Genomic DNA, 14,164 nt, shown 5'->3' with positions numbered 1-14,164 from the left:
AGGGGGGACCAATGAATGAGCAGAGACTGAGTGCGTTTTTCGTGCCGCTGCGACGATAACTGAATCTGCAGGCGGATCTGTTTTAAAAAAAAACGGGTCAGTGTCAGCCGGTTTGTATTTTTTCTGAATTCTCGCCGGTGCAGCCTTGCAGCCTTAATAATAGAGGGGGTTAGGAAAATGTCCATAACTGGTTCCAGAAGCCCAGGAACCAAAGGCAGCAACGGACGAGACTCAGATCTTTGATGTAGCGTCTCAAAGATCACCGTTGTCGCGACCTGAGGAGTGGACATTTCAATGTTCAGCTTCTGGGCCCCTCTTTGTAGCACATCATGATAAGTGTTAATATCATCTATCGGAGACACTCTCGACTGAGGGCTGTCCGATAGAGTAGGTGAATAGTCTCTTTTAGAGGAGCGAGTGGAGGAAGATGACCATGTAGGAGACTTCCTTCTTTGGCGATGGAAAGTAGAGGGCCTGCGCTCTAGCGATCTTCCCGCACGACGCTGACGTGTAGGTGAAGGCGATCTATCCACCTCTTGTACTAATCTTTGTAGAGGAGATCTGTGGATGGGACTAGTATATTCTTTCTCCCTTCTTGCTGCTCCCACCGGATTTTTACTCCAGTGATGGATTGGTAAAAGCCATCTTGGAGATAGGTGAACAGAAGGGGAAGCCCTCCTGTGATGTGACAGAGATCCTTGTCGTGACCTCCTCGAATTATGTTCTGGGGACGCAGATGGTGAATGTGTTGAAGGACATCTCGAGGAATGAGAGGAATTAGAGGATAAGTGCCGTGACGCTGACTCAGTCACCAACACCACTGAACCTTCTTCAGATCTCACTGATAGGTCTCGACGTCGATCGTATAACCTGCTCTGACGGAGCCCTTCTCGACGTCGATCTAGATCTTCCTCTAGACATCGAAATTCGTGTTGGGATCGATTTCGGCGTCAACTCCATGTGTTTCTATGGCGAATGTCTCGACGTCGAATGTCTCGTCGATGACGCTAGGATACTTCTTCGCCTTGACGTCGAGCGTCGCTTGATAGACGACGCCGAAGGACTTCTTTGCCTTGACGCCGATTATCCGTGGGATGACGACAGCGAAGTGCTTCTGGTCCTCGACACCGATTGTCGCCGGGTTGACGTCGGCGGAGGGCTTCTGGTCCTTGACGCCGATCGTCGCCAAGTTGACGACGGCGGAGGACTTCTAGTTCTCGACGACAATCGTCGCCGGGTTGACATCAGCGGAAGACTCTCTCCTCTCGACGTCAATCGTCGTTGGATTGACGACGGCGGAGGGTTGCCAGCCTTCGACGCCGAACGTCGAGACGACGATGGCGGAGGGCTGCTGATCCTCGATGCCGATCGCCGCCGGGTTGACGACGGCGGAGGCTTACGATTCTTCGACGTCGACATTGAATGTAGTGACGTACCTGCATGTCTGCATTCTCTCGACGGTGAGCCCGCCGCCGAAGTTCTTGTCTTGGACGTATGTCCCACCGGTGGATGTTTTTTCAGCGCCGAGCCCGACGCTGATGGATTCCTGCTTCTAGAAGAGGATCTGGGCATCTTAGAGCTCTTCCTCACCGGTGACCTGCCTCTGGAAGCCTTTTCTACCAGCCCATAAAGACGTATACGCTCTCGGTCTTTCAAAGTTCTTTTAGAGAGAGACTGGCAATGAGGACAAGTCTTGGGAACATGATCCTTAGGCAGACAGAGAATACAGACTGCATGAGAGTCTGACCTGGCCTCCTTTTTACCACAAGAAGGGCAGGGATCAAAAAGGGATGGCATTTTAAGTGATAAAAAATGCCAAAATCAGTCAGAAAAAGAGAGCACCTTACTTGACTAGATGTAAAACGTCGAAGTAAGATAATTTTTTTCTGAAATTTGAAGATTATTTCTGAATAAAACCAGAAAAAAGTGGAGCTGTGTAACCAGGGTCCTGACTGAAGGAGCCGGAAAGAACAACTGACCTAACTGTCACCCCTGAGGCATGATGGGAAGCTAGGTGTCATGGCTGCCTTAAAGGCACGGTGCCAGTTTATTCATATGTTGCTATGAGTTAGCTTTCGAGCCTTTCTAGGCTGTAGTTTTCTACAATGCAGCCTGTGAGCTGTCAATGCTTTCAGTCCTATCTGAGGGATTGTGCTATATGCTAAGCATTAAAGAACAAGTTACTAACCTTCGGTAACGATGTATCTGTAAGAAACATTAGTTAGTTAGATTCCTCACCTTAGAATATCCCCAGGCGTCAGACTGGATCCGGAAGATTTTTCGTCAGCAATACCCCTTGCGCGTCGCTAGGCGTCGTCTGCGGCTCCGCGTCCGTCGTCGGCGTCGTGCGCCGGGATGACGTCGGAGTACTTAGACGCCGCCCTCGCGCGCTGACGTCAGTTCTTGTACATAGCCTTCCGCGCCAGGAACGCAGAGCCATGCAAAGACCGACACTGGTGCCAAAAATAAAATCTAGGGGCCTGAAAGGACAACCTTAACCCTAGATGTCAGTTCGCAGAACGGGGAGGATGGGTGGGTCGGTGAGGAATCTAACTAACTAATGTTTCTTACAGATACATCGTTACCGAAGGTTAGTAACTTGTTCATCTGAAAGAAACACGTTAGTTAGATTCCTCACCTTAGAATAGATACCCAAGCAATACCATCCCCGGTGGTGGGTCTGCGAACCAAGATCACACCAGAAAGTCCTGGAGGACAGAACGGCCAAAGAAGCCATCCCTCCGGACTTGGCTGTCAAGGCAATAATGCCTGGCAAACGTGTGTAGCGAAGCCCACGTTGCCGCCTGACAGATGTCCTGCAAAGGGACACCCCGTCCCAAAGCAGTAGTAGCCGCTGTGGCCCGAGTAGAATGGGCGCGCAGCCCAACAGGAGGGTCCTTTTTAGCCAAGGAATAGCAGATTTTTATACACAAAACGACCCACCGAGAGATGGTTCGTTTGTGCACAGCCTTCCCCTTCTTAGCGCCCACGTACCCAACAAAAAGCTGGTCGTCCACCCGGAACTGTTTGGTGCGGTCCAGATAAAAGGAGAGCGCACGTTTTGGGTCCAGACGGTGGAGCCTCTCTTCCTCTTTGGAAGGATGCGGAGGCGGAAAGAAGGTGGGCAAGGTGACAGACTGCCCAAGGTGAAATGGAGTCACCACTTTAGGAAGAAAGGAGGGACGAGGCCGAAGGACAACCTTGTCCGGATGAACAGATAGAAAAGGAGGCTTTGAAGATAAAGCCTGGAGCTCACTCACCCGTCTAGCCGAGGTGATGGCTACCAGAAAAGCAGTCTTTAGAGTTAGAAGACGAAGAGGGCAATTGTGAAGAGGCTCGAAGGGAGCGCACATCAGGAATGTCAAAACCAGATTCAAGTCCCACTGAGGCATTACAAAAGGGACAGGAGGGAACGTGTGTGTAATGCCTTTGAGAAAGCGTGTAACCACAGGGGACTTGAAAAGAGAAGGCTGATCAGGAAGCCGCAAGAAGGCGGAGATGGCAGCAAGATAACCTTTCAGGGTGCCCAGGGCAGAGCCCTGCCGGGCCAGAGAAAGAAGGAAGAGGAGAACCTCAGAAAGAGGGGCGGAAAGGGGATCCACAGCCTTTGCTGTGCACCATGCCACAAATTTGTTCCACCGGCAGGCGTATACCGACTTTGTGGAGGGACGCCTGGCTGCCAGAATGATATCACAGACTTCAGGAGGCAAGTCAAATGGCATCAACTGCCGCCGCTCAATCTCCACGCATGGAGGTGGAGGCTGGACAGGTTCGGGTGGAGGACCGTCCCCTGCTGCTGCGACAGAAGATCCTCCCGAAGGGGCAGACGTATCGGGGGATCGGTCAACAGACTGAGTAGCTCGGGATACCAGTATCTTCGTGCCCAATCCGGAGCCACCAAGATGACTTGGGCCCGGTCGCGCCTGATCTTCTTCAGCACTCTGGGCAGAAGTGGTATAGGCGGAAAGGCGTACAACAGACCGCAACTCCACTCGTGACGAAAAGCGTCGCCGAGCGAGTGCCGCCTTGGAAATTCCAACGCGCAGAACTGCTGACATTGCGCGTTCTCTTCGGTGGCGAATAGATCTAACCAAGGCTCTCCCCACTGCTGAAAGAGGCCTTGCACCACTTCGGAGTTCAGACGCCATTCGTGATCCATCATGCACCGGCGGCTGAGTTCGTCTGCTCTGGCGTTCAGAGAGCCCGCCAGATGTTGAACCACCAGGGTGACGCCCTGGTGTTCCAGCCATGTCCAGAGGCGCAGAGCCTCCTGACAAAGGGTCCACGACCCCACCCCGCCCTGTTTGTTGCAGTACCACATGGCGGTGGTGTTGTCCGTGAACACCTGCACGACACTTCCCCTGACAGAGGGAAGGAAGGCTTTCAGTGCAAGCCGGATCGCTCTCAACTCCAACAGGTTGATGTGGAGACGAGACTCCGCCGGAGACCAGAGGCCTCTGATCTCCGCCTCTCCCATATGGCCACCCCATCCCAGGAGGGACGCATCCGTCACTACGACATGCTCCGGTTGGGGAAGGGAGAGGCTCTTGCCCTTGACCCACTCGCGGTCCGTGAGCCACCACTGCAACTGCTGTGCAGTACCCTCCGAGATCAAGACATGGTCGGACAGGTTGCCGTGATGCTGGGCCCACTGAAACTTCAGGTCCCACTGCAGAGCCCGCATGCGCCGCCTGGCGTGATGCACTAGTAGGATGCAGGAGGCCATCAGCCCCAGAAGCCGCAACACTAGCCTGACCGAAACCCGGGATAGAGGCCGAAAGATGGGAATCAGGGCCTGTATATCCCGGACCCGCTGTTCCGGAGGATGGACCCGGAACTGCGCCGAATCGAGAACCGCTCCGATGAAGAGGAGCTTCTGAGAGGGGCTCAAGTGTGACTTCGGCACGTTGATGGAAAACCCCAGCAAATGAAGGAGATCCGCCGTAGTCTGGAGGTGGGAGACGACTGCCTGGGGCGAGCCCGCCTTCAACAACCAGTCGTCGAGATAGGGGAAGACTGGAACCCCTGATCTGCGCAGATGAGCTGCGACCACCGCCATCACTTTCGTGAACACCCGAGGGGCACTGGTGAGGCCGAAGGGGAGCACGGTAAACTGAAAGTGCTCTTGGCCCACCGTGAACCGCAGGTAACGCCGGTGGGCCGGCAGGACGGGGATATGGAAATATGCGTCCTGCAAGTCCAACGCTACCATCCAGTCTCCAGGGTCTAGGGCAGCTAAAACCTGAGCCAACGTGAGCATCTTGAACCTCTCCTTTCGGAGGAAGGCATTGACGTTCCGGAGGTCCAAGATAGGGCGCAGGCCCCCCTTGCCCTTCTTGGGAACCAGAAAGTAGTGGGAATAACAACCACGACCTACTTCTGGACTCGGAACGCGCTCGACGGCCCCCTTGGCCAAGAGAGCCGAAACTTCCTCGCGGAGAAGATCCAAATGATCCCCCGAGATACGGTGGTGCTGCGGTGGCATGGCTGGAGGGGTCGTCTCGAAGGGGAGGGAGTAGCCCCTTCGGACGATTTGCAGCACCCACCTGTCCGATGTTATGGACCGCCAGTGGAGCAGGTGATGGCGAACTCTGCCGCCCACTGGCGTGGTATGGGCCTGAAAGCTCGGACTAGGAAGGCTTTGAGGCGGATGCTGCCGGGGTGGATGTGGGCTGACCACGTCGGCCTCCATTTCCGCCACGGCGGAAGCCACGTCCGCGACCGCGCGCAGGTTGGTTCTGCGGCTGGTGGCTTTGCGGACGGGAGGAGGCGCCCCTTCCTTGGCCACGAAAGGGGCGAAAAGCGGAGGTGTGCGCCCGCGGAGCCGAGAGGCCCAAGGACTTGGCCGTAGCCCGGGAGTCCTTAAAACGGTTCAGCGCACTGTCCGCCTTCTCACCAAACAGGCGAGTGCCATCAAAGGGCATGTCCATGAGGGTGTTCTGGACATCCCCGGAAAATGACGTGGACCGCATCCAGGCGTGGCGGCGGAGCGCCACCGTGGTGGAAATCGCCCGACCTAGCGAGTCCGTGGTGTCAAGCCCACATCGTATGGCGTGCCGTGCCGCATCCCTCCCATCGGCCAAAGCCTGGGTAAGACGCGTCCGGACCTCCTCCGGACACAGGGGCAGCACGTCCTCCACCGTATCCCACAGGGAATGGGAATAACGGTCCAAGAGACAGGCGGTATTTAAGGACCGCAGGCCCAAACTAAGGGACGAGAACAGTTTCTTGCCAAACTGCTCGAGTCTCTTGGAATCCCGGTCCGGCGGAGCGGTCGGGAAGGAGGATTGGGAAGTAGAGGCCTGGATAACCAGACTCTCGGGGGTGGGGTGTTGGGACAGGAAACTGGGATCGCCCGGAGCAGGGCGGTGGCGCCTGGCAACGTTCCTATCCACAGGAGGAACTGTGGAGGGCTTGGACCAGGTGCCCTGCAGAACGTCAGTGAGGGCCTCGTTGAACGGCAGCAGAGGCTCAGTGGAGCTTGCTGAGGTTTGAAGCACCTCAGTGAGGATGTTGGTCCTCACAGCCACGGCAGGCAACTCGAGCCCAAGGGCCTCAGCCGCCTTGCGCAGCACCACAGAAAATGCTGCACCCTCCTCCGAAGCCACGGTCGGAGGAGAAGTGAATCCAGCGTCTGGCGAGGTGTCCAGTCCGCTGGCCTCCCCCAGTTCATCTGCCCAGTCCTGAGAAAGCTGTGACTGAACAGCCAGAGGGTCCTCGAACCCCTCCCAGTCGCCCCCTTCTTCCGATTCCTGATAAACAGGAGGAATGATCGGAACCGGACTGTAGAGATGGTAGGACTCAAGCGGCGTCGGATGCGGCGTCGGCGGACGCCGTGCCGGCGTCGGGTCCGGATGAGGGCTAAACCGGGGCGTCGGCGTCACAGGCATCGGCGTCGGTGGCGCCGGTGACGGCGTCGGTGGTTCAGGCGTCGGCGCCGGTGGAGGAGTGACAAGGTCAACCGGCGTCGACTGGGGCCCAGGCAAGGGCCCCGCGGGGACCTGCGGCGTCGAGACCGGAGTCGTCGACGGCGCCGGGGCCGGAGCCGCCGGCACGCGAGGTCGCCCAGTCGAGTCCGCGGGGCCCGAAGGCGCGCCAGCGGGCGTCGACGGCGGGGCCAGGCTCCTCATGGCCGAGAGGAAGGCACTGATCTCCGCCGGCGCCGCGTCAGCCCCAGGGACCGGAAGGTATGGGGGCGGACGCGGCACCTGCGGCTCCGCCGGAGCCGCGGGGGTGGAACCACTTGGACCCTCGGCCGAGTCGCGCGACCGGCGAGGGGAGTCCGAAGAGCGATGTCGCCGCTTCGACTTCTTAGAGTGTTTGGACTTACCCGACGACTTGGAGCCCGACGAGCGATGGTGGCGTCGGCTAGGGCTCCGCGAGCGATCCTTGGACCTCCTCCTGGACCGGGATCGCGCACGACGCGGAGCCGAGTGGCGAAGCTCCAGAAGCTTGCGGGACCGCTCCCGCCTAGCCTTCGAAGTCAGGGCCTGACAGTCGTTGCACGACTCCGCGTCGTGGTCGAGGCCTAAGCAGTAGAGGCACCGGCGGTGGTGATCGGTCACCGACATCAGTCGATGACAATCTTCACAAGCCTTGAACCCAGGCATCCTACCGGCACCAGATGTCGACAGACAAGGATCAAAAATGATCAAAAAGATTTAGTCAAAAAAGACTAAAAGGGGTAGCTCTCCCGGATCTGCGCTTACTGGCGCGGAAAAAAGAAGAACTGACGTCAGCGCGCGAGGGCGGCGTCTAAGTACTCCGACGACGTCATCCCGGCGCACGACGCCGACGACGGACGCGGAGCCGCAGACGACGCCTAGCGACGCGCAAGGGGTATTGCTGACGAAAAATCTTCCGGATCCAGTCTGACGCCTGGGGATATTCTAAGGTGAGGAATCTAACTAACGTGTTTCTTTCAGATACAGTTTTGAAACATGCTTTGCTTTTCCCTGGTTTTTAATATATTGTTTATAGTATACAGGGGAGTCGTTACAGCATTATTCAGCTCTGGTTATGAAAGGCTGCATTTTTACTTTTTTATTATGTATATACATATATATATTCACTGAAAAAACCATAGGTTTCACACACGTTATAGTTAGGAATTAGCATTTAAAAAACCTTAGAAATTCAGTGAAAAAACCATAGGTTTCACACATGTTATAGTTAGCTGGACATTTTACTCGTAAAAAACCAATGAAATTGCCCCGTTATAGTTAGTTCAGCTAACTATAACTCGCGCGCCCGCAATGCACTGCTGATGACGTCACATATTACATCACTCATGACATGGTCAGTGACATCACTCATGACATCACTGATGACATCTCAAATGACATCACTGATGACATCACTGATGACATCATCCAGTGAATGTGGGTTTTTCTGAAAATTAAATATGTTTTATATATGTATATCTCAAGGTCGATGGAAGAATAAATGGGTATATAAGTGTCTAAATGGATGATTTGTTTTTGAAAAATTGATTGTTTAACTGACTGATTAAGTGTATCATAGTGAATACATGTTTTAGTGAGTAATGTTTAAATATGTATATATCTGTATCAGTCTCTCACTTTGTGTATAAGTGGCTGCATGGGTTGGTGAGTAGCTACATGGGTGTCTATATAGGTTATTAGTTGTTTTTTTGAGTATCAGTCTGAGTGTCTGCATGGTTCGGTGGGGGGTATTACGTAGTGCATAGGTGCATGAATGAGTGACTCACTGTTTGTATGTGTTGAACAGAGCATGTGTGCAGGACTGCATGGGTGGATGAGTGTGTGTATGGGTGTGTTAGTGAGTGAATGACTGTCTCAATAGTGTTTTTATGAGTAACTACATATGTTTAAAACTAGTATATGTGACTATTGGTGTATATATGTGAGTATATGCAAGGGTGAGAGATTAAAAGAGTTCCTGTATGAATAAGTATGTGTTTCTATAAGTGATTGTTTAAAAGACTAAGTATGTGTAAGTTTCCGTAGAAGTAAGTATGGTGGTGTGTGTATAACTGTATATGCAAGTAAATGTATGTTTGATTCTTTATTAGCATGAGTGACTATGTGTGTGAGTAACTATGGATGAGTGGCATTGTGTAACAGGATGTATAGGTGTATGAGTACATATGATGAGTGAGTACATGTATGAGTGACTGTATTGGACTGTTGGTGAATGAGTGGATGTGTATGTGGATCTTAGAATTACTGAAGAGGTTGTTGTAACTGTTATTGGTATGTCCATTGTTTTTGAAAATTTTAGTCTCTATTTTTGAATGTGTGTGTCAAAGGTTATATTAGGGTGAGAGGAGGTCTGCCACTCTATCACAAGGATGATGTCATCAGTGATGTCATCAGTGATGTCATTTGAGATGTCATCAGTGATGTCATGAGTGATGTCACTGACCATGTCATGAGTGATGTAATATGTGACGTCATCAGCAGTGCATTGCGGGCGCGCGAGTTATAGTTAGCTGAACTAACTATAACGGGGCAATTTCATTGGTTTTTTACGAGTAAAATGTCCAGCTAACTATAACATGTGTGAAACCTATGGTTTTTTCACTGAATTTCTAAGGTTTTTTAAATGCTAATTCCTAACTATAACGTGTGTGAAACCTATGGTTTTTTCAGTGAATTTCTAAGGTTTTTTAAATGCTAATTCCTAACTATAACGTGTGTGAAACCCATGGTTTTTTCAGTGAATTTGCAAGGTTTTTTAAATGTTATTTTTTTTTTTTCTTCTATTTTTTCTAACATATTTTTTATTTAATTATCTTACCTTTTATAAAGACTATGATTACATTTTTAAAATTCTTTAATATGTTTTTTTTAATATATTTTTTAAAATAAACATGTAAAATTTATTTGCAGTACTTTTTTTTTTTTTTTTTTTTTTTAGTACGCGTACCGTAAGCTTACGGTAAGCGTACGGTTTACGCAACGTCCGTAATCTATCTACGCTGCTTGCGTATAGTTACGCACTTTGCGTAGCCGCGCGTACTGCGCGTGGGACGCGTGCGCGCTTACGCCACACGCGCACGTTACGCGGAAGTGCCGGGTAGTGACTGTTATGCGCATGCGCGCAAGCGCGTGTCTTTTTTACGCGCATGCGTACTTTTTGCCGTAAGCGCACCGTAAGCGTACCGTAAGCGTACGGTAGGTCATGTGATCTTGAAACACAACTTTTGATTGGTTGAAACTACTTTCAGTTCTAGAACTCTCCTACACCACACCCATTCCCCTCATTTCTGCTTGTGATCCCTTGGGAGAAGGAGCTGGTTTGTCTTTGGGATACGATGGCAGAACAGCAGAGCCCTTCTGAGAGTGAGGCTAGCACCAGCAGCACTGTCTTGAGGCAGAGAGCGAGGAAAGTAAAGCCCTCTTATGTATGGGATTATTTTACTTTTCCTGAAGGCCAGCAAAAGGTGAATGCACCCTTAGTTACTTGCAGGCTGTGTCAGCGTGTACTTTCTAGAGGTAATCCTGACAGGAAGTATTCCTTTGGGAATCACACCATGAAGAGACACCTCCAGGATGTACACAGAAGGACACATGGTCATCTTTTTGGAGGTAACTCTTCAGAAAAACGAGCCAGTACATCCACAGCAGCTCAGCCTGGACCATCATCTGCAGGGCTGACTCCTTCTTCTGCAGGTCAGGTGAGCCCTTCATCTGTGGGGGGAGAATCTCCTTTTGCTGGCCCTCTGGAAATAAACCCTCGATTTCGGAAGGTTGATATTCATTGCACATTTTGTAAAGATCTAATTTGCCATAGGGAGACCAGTGTTTCCCTAGTGAACAACAAAATAGATCAGCACATTTGTCGCTTTGAATAATTTTCCCATGCTTCCTTTCCTCTGTCCCTGCATGAACACAACGGTTCTTTTAAGAGCCAACCTTATCTTTCATCTTTTTTTTACATTTGTTTTTAAAAACTTTTTTTTATTTTTTTTTTACCGTACGCGTACGGTGCGCGTACTTTTTTTTTTTTTTTTTTTTAAAAAACACTAAAAATCATTTATCACATTACATTGTCCTTGAGAGACTACAATTATTATTATTGACTTACCATACTCACTGAAAAAATATTTATTCATTTGTTTTTTTAAAAAATAGTTTTAAAAATGTTTGTACTTTTCGAAATTTTTCTATATCTATCTGGAAAAAAAGAAAAAAGTATTAATATTTTTAAAACATTTTATAATACAGTACACATATTTACATTTTTTTCCAAAAAATATTTTTGCCTTATTTTTGCTGTTTTCAGAATATATTGCATTTCACTATAAATTGTGAAAGCAACTGAATTCATCATTTTACAGCGGGCACATTATGAAACCACTTTTTTTGATTTATTTAAATGCACATGTCCAAACTGTTTTTTCAGACCACCACCATGTGTATTCTCGGTGACTGCCTACACTCCAGCAAGGGCAACCAGCCTTAGTGATGCTGAATGTATTTGCATTACAGACTGAAACCTGAAAACCCCACTCGCTTGTAAATACTGTGCATGACTATACATGGCAAGCACATGGGTGTGTGCTAAGACTCTGCTTCTTCCCCCAAAAATTCGCTCCCCCTTTCCATCTAATGCAACTGTGAAATCACCAGAGCAATACGCAATAAATCTCTGCCTATAATTCCTCTCTGCACACAGAGTCATGTTTTCACATTAGTCCCAAAACGAAATTTCTTTGCCAATTTTAAAGCACACTTACTGCTCTTTTTTTTTTCGGGGCAAGTGAAAATCACTTTTACAGACTGACACATTATGAAACCACCATGCGTAACTACAACAAAAACAATTTCCATTTCTATTATTCATTTCTTAAGTTACCACATACATCCCCTCTCAAACTGTAAACTCACCTTTAAAATTAGTTAGTTGTGAAAGAAATGTGACACTCAAACAGCAGATTATCAGAGCCAGGATCTCTGTTGTGTTCACCTCTCTCCTCTCAGCAGAACCAGATAATGGCAAACTTTCCCTCTATTTTTCCACACATATACATGTAAGTTTCAAATCTCAGTGCTTCCCCCTTTTTTTCAAATGTAATCACACATTTCTATTGGTTGAAAACCAACCCTTTTCCAAAAGTACCCTTCCCCCAACTTGACTTCTGCCTAGTACCCTTCCCCCAACTTGACTTCTGCCTGCTACCATAGCAACAGCTCATGGAACACTGCTGTGTTGAGTTAGGTCAGAAGTTCGCCAAACAATGTTTCAATTCCACAGAGCAAGAGTGCTTGACTTTTCAAACCTAACAGCAAATCCATAGTACTGTTCTTTGGTTACACATTTTTTTGTACCAATACAAAACATGCTTCTATTAATTTACACATACAGCCTAGTTTTTATTCTAGAATGGTATGAAACAGCCAATCAGTTCTTTTTGTTTTGAAAAAAATATGTATGCCTCCATTTCCAAACTGTCTTTCATTTCATATTGCCATTCTACTGAAAGACACCTCCTGAGTGCATCCAGTTCTCCTTTGAAGATGTTCACAGTGTGGATTGTAGGGCACAGCTATGTCTTCTGGAGTGAAAAGTTTGCAGAGAAAACAGATATGGTGAGAGACCTTGCTTTGCCAAATGTAGACATTAAATGGATTGGTCAGAGAGGGTTAAAGTGGCACCAATTGATGCCATTGGTGAAATCCTTCATGCAAATCCAACACCCTGACCTCATAATAGTGCACTGTGGTGGCAATGACCTAGGCACTTTGACTGGGGTAGGTCTGGAAATGCTTATGAAGGACACCTTTGCACAACTGTTTACACTTTTCCCTAAAACTGCCTTTGTGTTTTCCAACATATGCCAAAGGCAAAAATGGAACTGGTCCAATCATTTCTGTCCACAGATTGACAAAGCAAGAAAGCACGTCAACAAATCTGTTTCTGCTTTCCTCCGTGACTATGGTATGGGTGCCATTTACCACAACAACTTGCGTTATGACATGCAAGACATTTATAGAGGAGATGGTGTGCACTTCAATGATGAAGGGAACAGAGTCTTCCTCTTGAACCTTAGACTCTGCATCGGTACTTACTTGTAGGTACCACTAAAAAATGACTTCATAAACACAACAGCTCTTTTTAGAGCTCCCTAATATCTAAACTCTTAAATCTGCTTTTCTTTTATTTATTTTTATTTTTTTACCGTACGCTTACCGTAAGCTTACCGTACGCGTACCCCGTGATTTTTTTAAAATTCAATAAATGTTTTTTTTGTACTTTTCTGTCCTTCTTTGACCCCCTAACAAATGTTAGGGGGTCTGTAACTCTCCTCATTGCCCCCTTTCCTTGTTTTCACTCTTTTTTTTCAGAGTGAAATACACAAAATGGCGGCCGCCGCTTCCTGGTTTCGGCCGATTCGAATGTTTACTAAGATCTAAGAGCCAATCAGAATCGCGCTCGCGCACGCCACCGTACGCTTACCGTAAGCGTACGGTAAGCGTACCGTAAGCGGGCTCAGATATATATATTGATTTAAAGGCTATTTTCTCAGAATCTACTGAACAGATTTACACCAAACCTACAAAAGGCACTTCCTTGACCTAGGGACTACCTCTCTGCCAAATTTGGAGTAATTCTGTTCAGCCGTTCGGGCTGTAGCTCGTTCTAAAGGTCCTATGGAAAAATGCATGGGAAAAACGCGTTTTGGGACCCCCCTTTTATCTCAGCCCCGGCTTGACGGATCCCCCCGAGACTTTCAGGGTAGGAGCGGAGCATAGCGCCCCACCTATTTTGAGAAATTCGCGAGGATTCGTCGACCGGCGCCAAAGTTATTCAAAATAGAATGTTGAGGTTTTCCTATGGAAACGTGGTCCTAACTATAACTACCTACTGGCGACCGCCAGTAGGTAATATGTGTATATATGTGGAGATAGATATAAGTTTGTCACATATATGATTGTGTTTCCGGGGTCCCCGCGCATGGGCGGGAATATTCTAGTGCTTATGACTATTGATGAGGATCCTCTGGAAGAGAACTAATGTAATGCTCAAACTGTCTTTAGCATAGCACTGCAGCGGTCTGGAGGTATACCTTTCCGAATGTTTGCTTGCCAGGGATACCAACTCAGGAATGAAGAAGGATTGACATTATTTCCTGTATGTAAGAAATACTCTTGCCTATTGACTGGCAAGTGTTTGT

The 14,164-nt window shown here is 49.0% G+C and overlaps 1 protein-coding gene across 7 annotated transcripts in view; it reads right to left on the bottom strand.

Moving 5' to 3' along the window:
* The window catches only part of RALGAPA2 (Ral GTPase activating protein catalytic subunit alpha 2), a 1,855,355-nt gene that overhangs the window by 574,934 nt on the left and 1,266,257 nt on the right, over positions 1-14,164 (bottom strand). The gene's annotated exons all lie outside the window — the stretch shown is intronic.

This window comes from Triturus cristatus, chromosome 6, assembly GCF_964204655.1.
Source record: "Triturus cristatus chromosome 6, aTriCri1.1, whole genome shotgun sequence".
Classification (NCBI taxonomy): Eukaryota; Metazoa; Chordata; class Amphibia; order Caudata; family Salamandridae; genus Triturus; species Triturus cristatus.
Note: the sequence above shows the minus strand (reverse complement) of the source record. Positions and strands in the feature narration are given on the sequence as shown.